The sequence below is a fragment of the Centropristis striata genome, unplaced genomic scaffold (genome assembly GCF_030273125.1).
Source record: "Centropristis striata isolate RG_2023a ecotype Rhode Island unplaced genomic scaffold, C.striata_1.0 Scaffold_25, whole genome shotgun sequence".
NCBI classification, from domain to species: Eukaryota; Metazoa; Chordata; class Actinopteri; order Perciformes; family Serranidae; genus Centropristis; species Centropristis striata.
Genome location: NW_026739041.1, coordinates 447,740 through 467,633, shown reverse-complemented (window position 1 = coordinate 467,633; position 19,894 = coordinate 447,740). Strand labels below are relative to the sequence as shown.

The 19,894-nt window shown below is 40.7% G+C and overlaps 1 pseudogene; it reads left to right on the top strand.

Annotated features, from left to right (window-relative positions):
* LOC131967728 (antigen WC1.1-like) overlaps nt 1-19,894 on the top strand; it is a 291,010-nt pseudogene that overhangs the window by 238,100 nt on the left and 33,016 nt on the right.

Genomic DNA, 19,894 nt, shown 5'->3' with positions numbered 1-19,894 from the left:
AAATCTGGTATTTATAGTTTGGGTTTGGGCATGAAGACATGCCTTCTCCCAGTCCTCTACAGAGATGTTTGCCTGAAGATCATTCTTCCATGCAGCTAAACATGAAATTGAGTTTTCTTTGGAGCCTGCTAATAGTATGTCATAAAACTTTGATAACTGTCCTTTGTCATATAAATGGTTAACTGTGACTTTTTCAAGAGTGGACAGTGTAGGTTCTAAGGTGGTTTTAATTTGGGAAAATATAAAGCTTCTAATTTGCAAGTACTTAAAAAAATGGTTTCTGGGAAGTCCATGTTTATCTATTAATTGTTGGAATGACATTAGAGTCCCTTCAATATATAAATCTTTTATTTTGCTTAGTCCTTTTTCTATCCAATGTTTGAATCCCATATCGCATCTCCCTGCTCTGAAGTTTTCATTTCCCCAAATAGGTGTGAAACCTGAGAGTTTAGGAGCTTCATTTAAAAATTTGTGGGCCTTTTACAACCTGATAATGTAATAAAATCCTGTTAATGTAATAACCCCGTTAATGTAATAAAAATCTGCACTTGAGTCCAGTGAAAATGTAATAAAACCTGATAATGTAATAACTTCTCAATAATGTAATAAAGTGCATTTCCCAATAATGTAATACACTTTTAACCAATAATGTAATAACCTCCATTAATGTTATACTTTATTACATTATCAGGTTAGCCTTCATTTCACAAGTCCTGATAATGTAATAACTTCCCGATAATGTAATAAAGTGCAGCAGACCACCCATTACTTGGGTTCAAGTGGTGATACTGTGTAGGCAACTCTAGCTCCAGAGCTCTAGCGCCACCAACAGGTCAAAGTTGAATGTTTATTCACTTTTGACCCGTTCATCCGTTTTTCACCAACAAGGTATCCATGACACACGAATGATTCAACAGCTTCTTGAAATCTAAAGGTGCTTGGCCGTGACAACCAATCAAACTTAATGGCTATGTCGCCTAACAGGAAGTTAGCCCATTTCTCAGCAACCCTTTAACCTATCTTAACCAAACTTGGTACATAGTCATGACGTCATCCTGGGAATACCTAAACAATTTGGTGAACTTTGACATCTAGGGGGCGGTGCAATATCGAAAATGTGTTTTAACTCCTATATCTTCACATAAGTGGATTGCAAACTTATTTTTCAATGTCTGGTGATATTGCCAGACCTCTCCAAATAGCTCCATAACTATTTTGCACATCAGAATTTGGCTGCCATTCTGATCTTTGAGCATCCTGGTGTTAAACTTGAACTCTTATTGACATTAAACCGGCTTAGAACCTAGGAAAAAAACCTGGTCTCAACCAGCCTTGGTGCCATCCACTATACATGCCCCTTCATCATTGCTTGCAGCAATTATACGTTTTTGGAATGGATTATTTTGTATTTCAAACTATATGTAACTACTTGTGCCTAGTGCTTTCAGAACATTTTCACATAATCAACAGCAATATTAGGCTACATAGCACTGCTCAAACGTGCAGTAACACTTGACTTTTTACTAAGTACATAGGTTGGATACATTGTATTAGGGACCCTGTAAAATAAAGTGTTACCAACTGTGTTCTGAGCTCGTTAAATATCACTGGCAAATTGGAGTAGATTCCAAATGCAACAATTTTGTATTTGTTCAGTTAATTTCAACACACAACAAAAGCAACCTACCCAGAAAAGCAACGTCCTTTTAAAGCCACCATTTTAGAACTTCTTTATGGTTGATGTCTTCATCATGGTAATTTTGAACATGGATTTGAACTTTCTTTCGGCATCCATATACTGAACTGGTGTATAATCCATAAACCAATAGCAAATAGACAATGTATTATCATTATTGAATGTGAATATTATATGAAATAACTTCACTAACCAAAGCCTCATTTGCCCTCCATGTTTTAGTAGATAGACTAATTGAAGTAAATATAGAATATAAAATACATTTATAATAGAACAAGGGACTTTATACACTGGACAGCTATCGATGAGCCTTTGGTACCAGCATGTAGTTAGAAAAACTATGTAGGTAATGCAATACTTGTAATATAATACTATATTTTTTATTATTCATATTAGTAGTAATAATATATTACTGGAGATGATTAAAGACAATAATAGTAGTAATAACAATAACAACTAGAAACAAGAGTGGATGCAATATACTGGCTAAAATGTTGCTATGTTGCTGAGCTCACTGAGCTAGCTGATTAATTTGAAACCTATGCATCAAGGAAATATAAGGAGACCTTTGACCTTCATCATCAAATCAATTAATCTTTAAGTCCCTACAAACACTCATACCAAATTTGAATCACTTGCACCAATGCATTCTAGAGATACTGCACTCAAGGTTATCATGGCTGTCAGAGAGCCAAATGGTTTGAATTTGAAAAAGCTGTTTGACACATTTGTTCAACTTGGTCTGAAGATCATATGCTAAGTTTCATGGACAGAATATGTGGCTCCCTAGAGGTCAAAGGTCACCAGATGTTTTGGGTCATATGATGATGTCATGATGTCATATGTACCAAGTTTGGTTAAGATATGCTAAAGGGTTACTGAGAAATGGGCTTACTTCCTGTTTGATGACTTCACCATCAAGTTTGATTGGCTGTCACAGCCAAGTGCCTTTGAATTTCAAGAATATGTTGAATGCATTTGTGTGTCATGGTCTGAAGATCATCTGGGCCAAGATTAGAGAAGATAAGACAAAATGTGTGATAAGAGAGGCCTTTTAAAGGTTTTTGATCAAATCAAAGATGGCGGAAAATCCAATATGGCCGAAAACCCCCATTAAGGATGCATTGAGCTCGGATTGGCCCTCTAAGGGTTCTAGTGATACCTCGTTGTTGTATATTATTGGGAAGTTATTACATTATCAGGTTTTATTACATTTTCACTGGACTCAAGTGCAGATTTTTTTTACATTACCAGGTTATTACATTAACAGGATTTTATTACATTATCAGGTTTTACAGGCCTCATGCCAGATTGATATAGTATTTTTTAGAAACGGATTACGTGTCTGTTTTGCAAGTATTTTGGTTGCCGCAGAGTAAAGATACAGGTGCAGTGGCAGTTCTATTGTGTTATTCTCTATCTCTATCCAAGCTGGGACCTCCGTAGTGAGAAAGTAATACATGGCTGTACGGAGTTGGGCTGCCCAATAATAAAGTTTCACATGAGGCAGTCTCAGTCCCCCACGTTCGTATGGTAGGTGTAAAAGGGAGAGTCGCAGCCTCGGACGCTTATTATTCCATATAAAGCAGGTGAAGTTTTTCTTAAGTGTGGAGAAAAAAGAGGTGGGTAGAGGAAGTGGGATTGACTGAAAAAGATATAAAAATTTGGGCAGGATAGACATCTTAATAATATGAATACGTCCTATCATAGAAATAGGCACTGAACTCCATTTCTCCAGAGAATCTCCTATGTCTTTCAATAGAGGGTCATAATTGATAGATATAATATTTTCGATATCAGGGGTTATTTTAATTCCTAAATTAGTAAATCCTTCTGGGGCAGTAGCAAACTGTATAGCTCGGGGGGGATTCTCTTTCTTCTCTATTCAGTAATAGTAAGGCACTTTTGGTGTTGTTTACTTTATAGCCAGAAAACTGGCCAAATTCCTTCAGAAGCTGGCAAAGCACCTTAATTGAGGTACCCAGATTTGTTAAAAACACAACATCATCCGCAAATAGAGACAAACGATGCTCTGTCCTACCTATAGTCATACCAGTGATTTCAGATGATTGACGGATAGACATGGCTAAGGGTTAATAGCAAATAAAAACAATAGAGGGGACATGGGACAGCCTTGTCGTGTAGATCCATAAAGATTAAAGGGCTTTGAAAATTGGCTATTCGTTTTAATTTCTGCTAATGGTTCAGTGTACAATAATTGAATCCATTTAAGACATGTTTCCCCTAAACGAAATCTTCTAAGTATATTAAATAGGTACTTCCATTCAGTCCTGTCAAACGCCTTTTCGGCATCTAATGACAGGACTGCATGATCCCTGGCATTTTTTTTTTCATATAAAATATTTAACAGCCTGCGTGTGTTATGAAATGCTTGTCTGCCCTGTGCAAACCCATTTTGATCATTGGCAATTAAATTTGGAATAATAATTTCTATCCGCCTGGCCAGTGCCTTGCATAGTATTTTGGTATCACATGACATTAAAGATTTAGGACGATGCGATGTTCTTTCCCAGGGGGATTTGCCTGGTTTTAACTAAAGGGAAATTACTGCAGATCTTAAGGATGGAGGTAGTATTCCTTTTTCAAATGATTCATTGAACATCTCAAGGAGATGAGGTAACAGTTTTCCGGAGAACTTCTTATATATTTCTATTGGTATGCCATCCGGCCCGGGAGCCTTTCCACTGCTCATGTTCTTTAACGCATCCGATAGTTCTACAATACTTACATTTTTTTCAAGATTTGTCTTGACCTCCTCAGTTAGCGTTGGAAATTGAAGCTGGTCCAAAAATTAATTTTCTTCTTGTGAGCTACCTGGATATTCAGATTTATATAGATCTTCATAATATTTTTAAAGGCAGTATTTATTTCAATTGGATCTACTAGTTCTTTCCCATCCTCTAATATAATGGAGTTGATAGCTCTATCTGTTTGTATCTTCTTAATTCTCCATGCTAACAACTTTCCAGCTTTTTCCCCCTGATCATAATATGATTGTTTTAACCACATCAAATTTGAAGCTATTTTATTTGTAGTTAATTCATTGTATTTGACTTTCAATTGGAAAAGTTCCTGTTGTTTTTCTGGAGAATCACTGTAATAGAGCTTCTGTTCTAAATCCCTTACTTTTTGTTCAAGGGTGTTCACTTGTGCATAATGTGCCTTAGATTTGTATTTTGTATAACTTATTATCTGACCCCTTAAATACGCCTTGAAAGACTCCCATTTTATTGAAGCACTAGTTTGATTTGTGTTTAAAGAAAATTATTCATCAATTTTCCCATCCAGAAACTTCACAAAATCAGGGTACTGGAGCCAGCTAGATTGAAAGCGAAATCTGGGAGGTGAGGAAATTATACTAGGCACTTGCAATAGTAAGGAGATGGGAGCATGGTCGGATAACAGTATGCTGTCATACCAGCATTTCTCAACCATTGATAGTAGACCATTAGAGATTAAGAAGTAGTCTATTCTGGAGTAAATTTGGAATGTATTTGAGAAACATGAAGTCTTTTTATTAGGATTGAGACATCTCCAAATATCGGTTAGATTTAAATCTTCCATGAATTTTTTAATAATCTTTCTTGTTTGTTGATGGGAAGTATCAATGCCAGTAGATCGATCCTGTGCTGGGTCCAGGACACAGTTGAAATCACCACCTATTATGTATTGGCCAGGGTAGGATGATAGAGAGAGAAAAAGGTTTTGGTAGAAGGAGGGATGGTCTCCATTAGGAGCATATACACTTATCAAGTTGATCTGGGTACATATTATAGTACCATTAAGTATGACATATCTCCCAGAAGGATCTATATATTTGTTTTTTAACTGAAAGGGGATAGATTTATGAATTAATATCATGACCCCCCCTGGCATGAGAAGTAAAGGAAGCTAAGTAAACTTGCCCTGGCCACCTTTTCTCAACTCTGCTAATATCGTTTTGTATCAAGTGAGTTTCCTGAAAAAAAATTATATTGGATTTCATTTGCTTAATCCTACGCAATACTTGTTTTGGTTTTACCAATTTATTCAACCCTCTTGTATTCCAGCTAGAGCTTTTTAAATCAGACCTGTTAATCATGGGGTTATGCAATAACTTAATTTACAGGATGAATTGAACACATAATAAACACATGTAATTTGTTCTGGTAATGTACCTACGGATGGTTTGACTGACATAATAAAAATGAAAAGTAAAAGTAGCACTCCAAGATCTTAACCCCTCCCAAGAACCCCTCCTGCACTTCCCCAAACGAAGCACACATAGGCAACCCAAATAGTAATAGACTCTGGTTATGTCTAACGTTAGATCCACACCATGAGGAGCTACGTGACACACATTCTGAAACATTGTTTTAGGCTAACTAACATTGAAATCAAGTAGACTGAGCTCGGTCTTCAGTAAGTCAAATGTTGGAAAAAAAAGAAACCCCCTCTCCTCTCTCGAAGAGTACCAAAGAAAATGTCTCTAGGGGAAGTTGTCATTCAAACCTGAGATTGTCACATCAATTGTATATTTTAAAGAAAACACACAACAAGATGGCCCTATAATTAACGAGAGGAAAAAAACGGAGGGGGGTATTTTGCGTATTATTCTCAGTTCAACGCTCTTGAACTATTAAACTTTTAGTCATATTTACCTGAGAAGGTGTAGAAGACAAGGAAGAAAAAAAAAAGTTCAGTATATATCCATTTCAGTTCTCAGATCGTGGAGAGGCTCGTGGAGAGGTTTGCATTTTGCGGAGAAAGTCTTCTGCCTCCGAGACGGACTTGAAAACCACCAGGTGGGCTGGGTACAGCAGCCCGTAGCGGATATCCATAGCTCGAAAACGGGCCTTAACTCCGTCGAACTGTCGCTGACGCTGGCGGGTTTCAGCTGATAGGTACGGGAAGAAGCTGACTCGTTGATTCCCGTATCGCACTTCCTTCTGCTGTCTGGCTGCCCTCAGTGTCTTTTCACGATCTTTATAGTTCAGAAACTTCATGACAATCGGTCTCGGTGCTGAGGACCGGCTTGAGTTAACTCTACCTACCCGATGAGCTCGTTCGATGACCGGGGTGGGGGCCAGATCATCACCCAGAGCTTTGGGAAGCCAGTTTTCCAAAAAGCTGCACATATCTGAGCCCTCGGTTTTTTCAGGGAGTCCAATTAGTCTCAGGTTGGAGCGTCTCCCTCGGTCCTCTTGATCTTGGATTTTATTCCTCAGTATCTCCACCGTCCCTTCTAGCTGCTGGACTTTTTGTTGGAGGCTGGTCACATCATCCTCTGCCTGTGAGATTCTCCCCTCCGTTTCCCCGATCCTCTTCGAATGCGACAATACATCTGTTTTAATCCCATTAATTGCCTCCAGCATATCGTTGGATTGTTTAGCGGATTCCTCCTTCAGTGAGCGAATCGCATCCAGTATGACGCTGTTGGACGGCACGTTGTCGTTAGCTTCGTCTTCGCCCTCGTTAGCATTCTTGCTAACTGTCTCCACAAGGATATTAGCCTTGTTATTTTGCGGCCCCTTAGCTGGTTGTTGTCCAGGTGGTTTAGAATTTTTCGGTGGCATAGTGACAAAATACACTTTTCCACATCCAAAACAGACAATATTGTCCGAGCCTCAGTAGAGTTTTAAGTATTTCTCAGGAAGTTAGCTACGAGCCAAGTTACTGCGACTTGTCAGCTGCGCTCCATAACTGGAAGTCCCCCTCCACTTTTATTCCAAGCACTCATTGAAAAAGCATTTCTAACGTCTCACTTCTCTTTGTAGACAAGTGTCTTCACGCCTAAATTCACCAAAAACAGAGAAGTCTACCATAAACTGGAGTCTACATTTGTACCAAAAATGGTGAAGTTACTGCCACGGTCAAATAGCATGCTTGCTAGCGGTTATATTAGAATTTGATTTTATTTACTTTACTTACTCCTCCCTGGCAAGTACACTGTACTACACTACAACAAGACCACGCAACGGTGAACCAAAGAGTTAAATATTTACTCACCAAATCAATGTGCAAACACAAGCAGTTGAAGGTGTTGAGAGAGCTCTCGTTGACCGTTCGGTTGACCGTTTTGTGTGGAAAGCACAAAGGAGATGAGACAGATCTGTGCATGTCTGAAAGAAAACTTATCATATTTAATTAAACTGGATGTTAGCATTTACAGTGAGTTTGAGACATTTTTAAACAGAGAATAGGTTTTTAATCAGAACATAATTATATATTACGATGTTAAAAAACAAATGTGGTTACAAGAGATCAAGATTCAATGTTAAGTTTTAATCCGATTCAGCTTTAATGACCAAGTACATGTTCTTCTTCTGTTATAAGCATTCTTTCATTTCTGTCTCAACATTCAAAAATCATATCAACATATTTCATGAAGATTTTTCTGCAGTTATTAATAACATCTAAAAAAACATATAAACGTCCTGCTCATCTTGTCCTCCTCCTCCTCCTCTCCTCCTGCTCCTGACCCTCCTTCTCTCCTGCTCCCCCTGCTCCTCCTCCTCCTCCTCCTGCTCCTCTTGTCCTCCTCCTCCTGCTCCTCCTCCTCCTCCTCCTGCTCCTCTTGTCCTCCTCCTCCTGCTCCTCCTCCTCCTCCTCCTGCTCCTCTTGTCCTCCTCCTCCTGCTCCTCCTCCTCCTCCTCCTCCTCCTCCTGCTCCTCCTCCTGCTCCTGACCCTACCATTATTGAGTGAATTATTTGCATTATGTTCAGAGTCACATTTACCCCTTTTTCACCAGCGTCAATGTGCCAGTCCAATTTTCTTTTTCAAGTCTACGTTTCAAACTCACGTTTGATTGGCTCATTTGGCTGATGACTCCTGCTCCTCCTCCTGCTCCTCCTCCTCCTCCTGAACCTACCATTATTGAGTGAATTATTTGCATTATGTTCAGAGTCACATTTACCCCTTTTTCACCAGCGTCAATGTGCCAGTCCAATTTTCTTTTTCAACTCTACGTTTCAAACTCACGTTTGATTGGCTCATTTGGCTGATGACTCCTGCTCCTCCCCCTGCTCCTGCTCCTCCTCCTTCTCCTCCTCCTGCTCCTCCTTCTCCTCCTCCTCCTCTTGCTCCTCCTCTCCTCCTGCTCCTCCTTCTCCTCTTCCTCCTCTTGCTCCTCCTCTCCTCCTGCTCCTCCTCTCCTCCCCCTGTTCCTGCTCCTCCTCCTCCTGCTCCTCCTCTCCTCCTCCTCCTGCTCCTCCTCCTCCTCCTGAACCTACCATTATTGAGTGAATTATTTGCATTATGTTCAGAGTCACATTTACCCCTTTTTCACCAGCGTCAATGTGCCAGTCCAATTTTCTTTTTCAACTCTACGTTTCAAACTCACGTTTGATTGGCTCATTTGGCTGATGACTCCTGCTCCTCCTCCTGCTCCTCCTCCTCCTCCTGAACCTACCATTATTGAGTGAATTATTTGCATTATGTTCAGAGTCACATTTACCCCTTTTTCACCAGCGTCAATGTGCCAGTCCAATTTTCTTTTTCAACTCTACGTTTCAAACTCACGTTTGATTGGCTCATTTGGCTGATGACTCCTGCTCCTCCTCCTCCTGCTCCTCCTCCTCCTCTCCTCCTCCTCCTCCTGCTCCTCTCCTGCTCCTCCCCCTGCTCCTCCTCCTCCTTCTGCTCCTCTCCTGCTCCTCCTCGTCCTGCTCCTCGTCCTGCTCCTCTCCTGCTCCTCCCCTGCTCCTCCTCCTCCTTCTGCTCCTCTCCTGCTCCTCCTCGTCCTGCTCCTCTCCTGCTCCTCCTCCTGCTCCTCCTCGTCCTGCTCCTCTCCTGCTCCTCCTCTTCTGCTCCTCCTCCTGCTCCTCCTGCTCCTCCCCCTCTTCCTCCTCCTGCTCCTCTTCCTGCTCCTCTTGTCCTCCTCCTCCTCGTCCTCCTGCTCCTCCTCCTCCTCCTCCTGACCATCTTGTCCTCCTCCTCCTGCTCCTCCTCTCCTGCTCCTCTCCTCCTCCTCCTCTCCTCCTGCTCCTCCTCTGCTCCTCCTCCTCTCCTCCTGCTCCTCCCCCTCCTCCTGCTCCTCCTCCTGCTCCTCCTCTGCTCCTCCTTCTCCTCCTCCTCCTCTTGCTCCTCCTCTCCTCCTGCTCCTCCTTCTCCTCTTCCTCCTCTTGCTCCTCCTCTCCTCCTGCTCCTCCTCTCCTCCCCCTGTTCCTGCTCCTCCTCCTCCTGCTCCTCCTCTCCTCCTCCTCCTTCTGCTCCTCTCCTGCTCCTCCTCTGCTCCTCCTCCTCTCCTCCTGCTCCTCCCCCTCCTCCTTCTGCTCCTCCTGCTCCTCCTTCTCCTCCTGCTCCTCCTGCTCCTCCTCTCCTCCCACTGTTCCTGCTCCTCCTCCTCCTCTCCTCCTCCCCCTTCTCTGCTCCTCCTCCTCCTCCTCCTCCTCCTGCTCCTCCTCTCCTCCTCCTCCTCCTCATCATGTTAATATCTAATGTTAATATATATTCCTCCTCCTCCTCCTGCTCCTCCTCCTCCTCCTCCTACTCCTCCTGCGCCTCCTCTCCTCCTCCTCCTCCTGCTGCTGTTGCTGTTCTTCTTATAAAAGGCCTCTTTAGGAGGAAGACATGGAGGCTGGAGCATCTTCTGACTTTGCACTTTTAAAACTAAATACCTTTTAGTCTATTGATTTATTAAAAAGTATTGATTTATTTTCTAAATTATTTATTTAAACATGTTTTTATTTGCAGCCCATGCAGTCATTTTTTTCCACTTTTCTCAGATAATTGTACATTTATCATAATTGAGGTAAAAAGTTCAATTAAAAAGTATTTTTAGATCTAGATGTTTTCCAGAATGGCTCAGCCCAACCACTGATGCAGTTTAGAGATGAAAATAAGGGAGAAGAAGGTGAAAGAGACAACAAGGACAATGTAGGCAACGATGTGTAGATACATGCATAGTTTAAGTAGTATCACTGGGTAAAATAACTGGAAATCACCTGTTTGGAGGGGAGAGAAAAAGGAGGCGCAAAGTAAGAACAACTACACTGTTGCTTTAAGAAAAGGGTTTTTGTGTGTGTGTTATTTCTTGACAGTATGTTTTTTTTTCAGTTATATATCATTTATTTATTTAGACAATGTAGACTGGTCTTAAGACAAATATTTATTTGTTGTTTTCCTTGACAGTTAAGAGATTAACAAGATTTTATTTATTATGAACTGTATATTAATATAATTTAAGTTATGTTCATGCAATGGATCATTTGTTAATTAATAAAATCCAGTCATTTATTCTGTAAATGTCCAAAACGTTTCTTCAGTAGTTTTTGAAAACAAAGGTTTGACCGTATATCAGGTGAACTTTTATACCCTATTTTGGCTGCAAGCAGAAATGAGTGAAACAGAGAATGAGGCATTCTGTAGAACAGAAAGAAAAACATTGTCATGTATATTTGGAAATGGTGGACTTACTGATGAATATGAACATGTTGGAGGATGCATGCAGAAATGAGAAAACTGAAAATGAGGCATTCTATAGAAGAGAAAGAAAACAGTAATGTAGCTATATTTGGACTGGTGGCTTACTGATCAATGTGAAGATGTTGGATGCATGCAGACAATCAGAAAAGGAAGAGTTCTATAGAACAGAAAGTTGTAACAGGCTGAATGTTGTTTATAATGTTGTGTTGTAATATAATGGTGAATATGAGAATACACTTTCTATTTCACTGTAATATTACTGGGAAGTGAAAGTTAATACAGTCAGTACACTTTTTTTTTGCATTGATCATTGAGCCGACCTATTCATTAGATTCACATTCACAAGAAATGTAGCCCCGACCCCGTCCATCAGTTTGGTCTTTTTAATGTCCCGTCCCTAGCAAATAATGTACATGCAGGTTATGCTGTTATATTGTCCCTACCAATGTTGAGACCAAACCTACGCCCTTGCTGACAGCTGACAGATATGAATGTTTTTGAGAGGTTCCACAGTAACGTGGAAGTTCTAAGACAAGAGTGAATTAACAGTCACTTTCTGGAGGTTTCTTTTTCTCTTTATTCACCAGCAGATTTCTGTTTGACAACTAGTTCCCTTACTTCTTTAACTGTTGCTGTTCAAACATTTTAAACTGTGGTGGTAATAATAATAGTAATAATATAATTATAATCATTAATAGTAATAATGATAATTATTATTACTAGTAATACTAGTAATAATAATAATAATTATTATTATTATTATTATTATAACTTGTATTACCTTGACAAAACAACCTGAGAGAGTTCATTCTGTCCACAGCTCCAATCATGCTGCTTTATTCTGATGTTTATCTTCTGATTTTGTTGTCAGGACTCCAGGCTGAAGGAAAACTCAACTCAACAGGTAGAGAAGAGAAATATAAAATAGAGAACAGAGAAATAATGAATCATTAAAGCAGAATAAGCAGCCAGCTGTAGCTGTTTAATTCAAATTAAATTCACTTCTTTTACTGATGACTCTCTTGTTTGTGTTCAGAGTCTGTCAGGTTGGTGGGAGGAGACAGTCGCTGTGCAGGAAGACTGGAGCTGAAACATGAAGGAGAATGGAGACCAGTGTTTGACTATGGCTGGAACCTGAAGAGAGCAGCAGCTGTCTGTAGAGACTTAGACTGTGGTTCTGCTGTTTCTGTAAAACATAGAGGGGAGTCCTCAGACAGATCTGTGTGGGTGATCAGCTCTGACTGTGTCCATTCTGGATCTGCTCTGAGGAAGTGTGCAGCATTATCACGTATCTCTCCCTACATCCTGGATCTCACCTGTTCAGGTAATGGACGTAGTCACCGTGACGTCACCCATTGGTTTGTGGTCTGCCCGTTTGAATATGTGTAAAGTGAATGTTACTAACCTTAATAACATGAAAATATCATTATCTTGAAATAACAAGATAATGTCATGTAATAACATGATAAATATATTATGCAAACCTGAAAATATATTGTTATAACAATAAAGTTATAACTTAATAAACTCCAGATCAAGTAAAATACGAGTCTTGCCATATAATGCGTGTCCTCCTAACTTTGTCTCTGGATATCCAGGAGTGAAATGCTTTAACCAGCTCATATTTTAGACTGTTTTGAGAGGACAGTTCATACATTAATACTTACCTGGTCTGAGAAAGGAACGATGCAGATCTCTGCAGGTAATAAAATATAGTCCCACCTCTGCATATTGCATCCATAACTTTATCTCAGCACATATATTGGGCCATTAGATAGTGTGAGTTACATTCATTTAATAACAAGGTAAGATGATTTAGGGATGATGCATCTAAAATAAATAAAACTGCTACAGGAATCAAATGGTATTATTATCAACAGATATTTGACCGACTTTGACAAAAAAAACCTGCCGAGTCTAATAAAACATTGATGAAACTAAACTTTGATGAACTAAAGACAGCAGGTTATATATCACCATTGATGAAGCACACAAAGAGCGTTATATGGTTTTTAATTCAGACTTTACAGGAGAAATCATTGCAATGTAGTTTTTGCTGTGGTGCTCCTGCGAGGGGCAGCAGATCTCTGCAGGCATAACTCAGCAAACACCGGTAGCCAGTGTCTGACAGCAGTGTAAGGTCGTCACCAATCAGCCATAAAAAGCTGAGTAAAATGAAGATGGCCTTGTAGTTCCGGCTGATGTTTGGTCAGCCAAGTGTGGAACTTAACATAGAACATTTAACAGTTCACGAGGAAACAAGTTGGATGTAACACGACGCAGAAATAACCAGTCAGACGGAGTACAGTGTGTTCTGTGGCAGCAGAGCGTGCCCCATCTAGACCTGAGTACTGCAAGGACACAATTGACCTCCAGGTGTGATCAGCTGTTAGCGTAGTTTAGGAGCTACAGATCATACAACTGTACTTTCATGTCACTATGTGTTCCTGCTACACAAAATGTGTACAAGTCAGCAGGTCTGTGATGTTGTGTGGTTTGAAAACATTCACACTTGTTATTGTTCCAATGTTGGAATTCTGCTCCATCCAGTTTGAATCACTGATTTGTTGTTTCATGACATCTTTTCATTCTGTGTCTGGTGTCTTTTACCTCTCTGTTTCTCTTCTCTCTCCTCTCCAGACTCTGTCAGGCTGGTGAATGGGACCAGTCTGTGCTCAGGCAGACTGGAGCTGAAGTCTGACCAGTCTAACCAGAGCTGGTCCTCAGTGTGTGAAGCTGACTTTGACCAGCAGGATGCAGAGGTGGTCTGCAGGGAGCTTGGCTGTGGGGCTCCTTTAGTCCTCCAGGGGGCGCTCTATGGAGAAGGGGAGGCTCCAATGTGGACCAAAGAGTTCCAGTGTGGAGGAGATGAGTCTGCTCTCCTGGACTGTAGAAGCTCAGGCTCAGATAGAAACACCTGCTCACCTGGCAGAGCTGTTGGACTCACCTGCTCAGGTAGAAGAGGAGCTGCAGCTTTCATTTGGTTCATTTCTGTTCTCATCAAACTCACTTTATTCTTTTACTGATGACTCTCTTGTTTGTGTTCAGAGCCTGTCAGTGTCAGGTTGGTGGGAGGAGACAGTCGCTGTGCAGGAACACTGGAGGTGAAACAGGGAGGAGAATGGAGACCAGTGAATGACTATTACTCTGACTGGACCCTGAAGACAACAGCAGCTGCCTGCAGAGACTTAGACTGTGGTTCTGCTGTTTCTCTAGAACGGAGAGAGGAGTCCTCAGAGAGATCTGTGTGGGGGATCAGCTCTGACTGTGTCCAGTCTGGATCTGCTCTGAGGGAGTGTACATTTTCATATTCCTATCGGTCTATCCTGGATCTCACCTGTTCAGGTAAGCCTGTCAGTGACATCATCTATGACATCATGAATGAGAGAAATGGTTCCAGTGAGTTCCTTCCTCTGTCACAGTGACAGTCAGTGGTTTATAATCTATATATGTTATATCTTCATATTTGTCTTTGTTTATCCTGGATCTCACCTGTTCAGGTAAGCCAAGAGTTTCCATCAGAGTATTGTAAACCCGGCTGCTAGCAGAGCTTTAGTGGACTCACATCCTCGTATCAGGGAGGAAGAAACTCATTTAGTGCAGATATTTGAAAGAAAAGAAACTGTCTAACATTATAATACAGTGAAACAAACTGCACGATTTGTGCAACACACACGCATACACACACACACACACACACACACACACACACACACACACACACACACACACAGAGTTCTTATTAAAGCTCCTTAAACACATGAATACACACACACACACACACACACACACACACAGTTATTATTAAAACTCCTTAAACACATGAATACACACACACACACACACACATTTCTTATTAAAGCTCCTTAAACACATGAATACACACACACACACACACACACACACACAATCACACACACACACACACACACACACACACACATTTCTTATTAAAGCTACCTAAACACATGAATACACACACGCACACACACACACACACACACAATCACACACACACACACACACACACACATTTCTTATTAAAGTTACCTAAACACATGAATACACACACACACACACACACAGTTATTATTAAAGCTACCTGAACACATGAATACACACACACACACACACACACAGTTCTTATTAAAGCTCCCTAAACACACACACACAATCACACACACACACACACACACACACACACACACAGTTCTTATTAAAGCTCCTTAAACACATGAATACACACACACACACACACACACACACACACACACAGTTATTATTAAAGCTCCTTAAACACATGAATACACACACACACACACACACACACACACACACACACAGTTCTTATTAAAGCTCCTTAAACACATGAATACACACACACACACACACACACACACAGTTATTATTAAAACTCCTTAAACACATGAATACACACACACACACACACACACACACACACATTTCTTATTAAAGCTCCTTAAACACATGAATACACACACACACACACACACACACAATCACACACACACACACACACACATTTCTTATTAAAGCTCCTTAAACACATGAATACACACACACACACACACACACACACACACACAATCACACACACACACACACACACACACACACACACACATACTTGTCTTTACTACATTGTAGGGACACAAGACGAGGACATGCAATGTGGGAACCACCCTTTCTGAAGGTGCTACAGCACTGAATAAAATCAGGCAGTTTACTGGAGCAGCCAGAAAAACATATGTCACTTCAAATTGTCAATCAGACAAAGTAGAGTCCTTCACCTGACCAGGGACAGCCTAATGGGGACTTGTCAGGTTTATAGTAATTAATGGGGTCCCAATATACACACTTCTGGTTTTTCTGTCTTTGTTAGGACCACTTAACACACCCTCAGGTTTAACTTACTTTGTAGAGTCTGCCATCACAGACTAATGTATTTAACTGCTTGACAGCCCCATTATCATATAAACCTAGTGTTAACTGGATCACAAATAAGGTCTGCATTACCACAAGATATAGGTCACATCACTGAGAGGTTTTATTGCAAAAAAAACCCAAAAACAAACACCTGGTCAGATTCTTCAACCTCTCATAGAGATTGCTGATTACTAATCAACATGTTAGTAAATGTAACAACATAACAGTTATGTTGGTAAACCAATGTCACAATTTTACTGACTGATACAAACTCAAGTCAGATATTTGAACCTGTCAAATAACTGAACAGCCAACTTTTTGTGAGCTTGATTCTAAATGAACCAAAACAACAAATTGACAATTAACATTTGTCTACTAGTTTTGAACTTTACATTGTCTTCTTCAGAGCTGTGATGCGATTCTTGATGTAAAATTTAATGGCTAGCCAATTTCTGTTCCTAAGAGCAGTCTTCTCTGCGCTAAGGCACTTATCACAGTCACTTTTTCCTGGAACACGGCATGTTGTGATGAAGGACATCATGTGCCTTTCGACAGCAGCAATCTCCTCTTTCTCCCACATCTTTCTCTTGCTAGGTTGTCGTCCTGTGCACCAACACACAACACAAACAAGTAGCTCTCATTACCTTACATTTTTGATCTTGAAATCTAAATTTGACAAAACTTTACCTTTTAACCCTTTCAGAGGTTTCTGATGATCTCTGGCCTGTGGAGTCGTCACAGTATCTTGCTGTGGTGCTGCATTGTTGACTGTATGTCTCACATCTGGCCCTATTGTCTCACTGTACTCTGTTGTGGTTGCATTCTCTGAAAGCCAGAGGGGGGGAAAATGGAATTACTGCCATGCAGTTGTATCCCTCAGTGAACCATCCATGTCCATTCCCTTTTAATGTATGAAGTATTTGAAGGAAACATGTCATTCATGCTAATATACATCTGTTTTAAAAGTTGTCACAATTAGTGGATTTTTTTTATTTTATGAAGGACAAAACCATATTTTGTGATGAAATAGCAATGTTAACCTTTGAATATCAAAATGTAATCTAAATTCATCTTTTTTTTCAATTACAGTTGAAACTCTGAAAATGTAGGACTCTCTATAGAAATGACCAATTCCCAAAGAGAAAACCTGGTATTTTTGTTATTCAAAGCTGAAAGTAAACTTAAATCACATCTTAATGGTTTTGCTTCAAATCCATTGTAAGGCAAACTTGTGAAAATTGTGCCACTCTCCAAACATGGCCTTTATTACATTTTCTTACATACATATTTTATCAATATTTAAATAATATCAATATCAGAATAAACTCAAAATTAGCCAATAAAATTGTGGTTATCCATGGATCTGCGACAATGGACACATTTAAGGATCATATTGGGGCTGGTGGGCTTACCTGGTGAGTCTGACTCATCGTCTGCTTCACATGGTGCCTCAGGGTCTCTTTCCTGGTCGCTGTCTAGGTGTACATTCTCTGTGGACGATTGAAAGAGGGGAGGAAGGAAATTGACTAAGTGCAAAATGCATCACTTGATCCTCACACACTCAAAAAATACCAAAGAAATTAAGTCCGGCTACACAAATTGTTTTTTTTATTCTGTAGAACAATTAAATATTTGGTACCTTCAGGATCAATACAAATGTCATCCAGGGACTTCCCCTTGAACTCTGCCAGACACCCCTGCTCCAGAGCCATGAGAACCTTGCTTATTTTAGCCAGTTGGAGAGTGCCCTCTGGAAGTCTGTAAAACTGTCTGTGCACTCTAATGTCATGTCCAAGAAAATCTGCTAGTTGATCGAGCTCTGTGTTAGTGAGGTTAAGGACTTGTGACAGGGTCCCAGTTTGTTTGCGTAATTTTGTTGAAGTCAGACTTTCAGGGTTTTTTGCACCGCAGACCTTGGCAAAGTGTCGCAAACAGTCAGATCCACGAAAGCAGATGAGAGTTGATGGTCGTGCAAACAGGTATGTGTTCTCTGGGAGAACCCCACATTCCTGTCTTTTTCTGATGAGCAGATCCAATGCTGCTTGCACTGGTGGGGTCAAAAGTACAGGAACTTTTCGTCCTCTTTTACCTCTTATTTCAATCCTTCGGAAATGCTGACAGAGCTTCTTCTCTAGGTCTGAGAGTGCTAAATTCACTTCCTCCTGTGGGTCTGATGGATTGTGAGACAAATAAGCCGAAACCGGAATTTTTGACACTTCCCCAGATCTTCGACGGTTAAACAAAATGACTTTAGTCAAAATGACTTTCGTCAGCTGTGCCCAGGTCTGGGGGGACGTCTCTGAGGATAGTTGGCTGAAAAGTTCTTCTTGCTGCGCATCTAAAAAGGAATGGAGTGTCTGAACATCTTTTGTGAATGGAAGCAACTGAGGAGTATTCCACTTGGACTCCTGAAGTGTTCTCAGTGATGCAGCTGATATCAGCTCATTCCACCTGGCTTCATACACGCTGCGGAATGTACGAGCATCCTTTGCTGCACTGTAGTCACTTTGTACATTTGCACGGCTTTCAACAAGCATTGAAATCTTTTTCAGGCAGTATCCAATTTTGAGAGCCAGACTGGGGCACCTGTATGCATCTGTTTCACTATTGTAGCCTGCAACGTCTTTAACTGCCTCAATAACGTACATGAAATTTGCAGGCTTGATGTGATCTTGAATCATCTTCAAGGGAGTGTTTTTTCTTGAGCATATCAGAAGCCGTCCCAACTCTCTCAATTTCTGGCGAATGTATTCATGTTTGCCAGGATCATACCCAAGCCTGTTGTATAAATGTTCACCATACTCCATGATACATGGATCAGATTTGACAGCAAAATACACGTCGTCCCGAACCATTTTGTTCAGGAGCTTCCAAAGTTGTTCCTTCACTCCAGGTGGTGGAGGCGCAGCAAATCCACAAAGCGCCTGGACACGTGTTTTGCCAGGTTTAGGTGGAATACTAGGTTTGAATTTGCAGATCTTCATGTGCCTCCAAAGGACTTTCTTTGTAAAGAAGCCCTGACAATATGCACAATGCAGAAAATTCTGCACTTGAGATTCATCCTTTGGTTGCTTGCGAGGAACAGGAATTCCAACACCAGAATTCAATACTTCAACATTATGTGCAAAGTTGCCCTTGTTTCTCAAGTGTTCCATATGCATCCGTCTTTCTTTTGAGCCTTTTGGGAAGGACACAGCCCTTGCAACCTCGGACTTGTCTTGATGAGCGCGCTCCAAATGCCTTGCCATTTTTATAACCCCCAATTTACAGTACAGACAGTATTGCTTTTTGTTATACATTCTTGATCCATCCTCTTTCTTACAAACAGCAGGTATGGAAAGTAAATCATCAATCACTCCACCCAGGGAAGAGGTGCTGTCAGGTAGATTTTGCTCTAGATCATGTGCCGAATTATCCAACAGGACTCTATGTCTAGAGTCGCCCCCTCCACTCTGTTCTGATAAGTTACCAGTACTTGTTTGTGTTGCTGGGCAAGGCACACTGCTTGAACATCTTCTTCTTCGCCTTGTACCAGAGGTGCCTTCTTTTCTTGAAGATGAGCGCCCTCTCTTCGGATTCAAAGTGGCATGGACAAGTTCTGTCACTGGGAGACATCCATCTCTGACATCTACTGTCTTCCCCAAGTTTGGAAATCTGAGCTTTGTTATTTTCTGGTCAGTCTTAATGTCGCAAGGGTCTGAATCTTCAGAAGAATCTTCAACACTCTTAGGAATATACTCTTCTCCACTGTCATCTGAGGTGTGATCATAAAGCTCATCTGAATCAAAGTCAACTCGACCTTTCATCTTCAGGAGCAAGTGAAG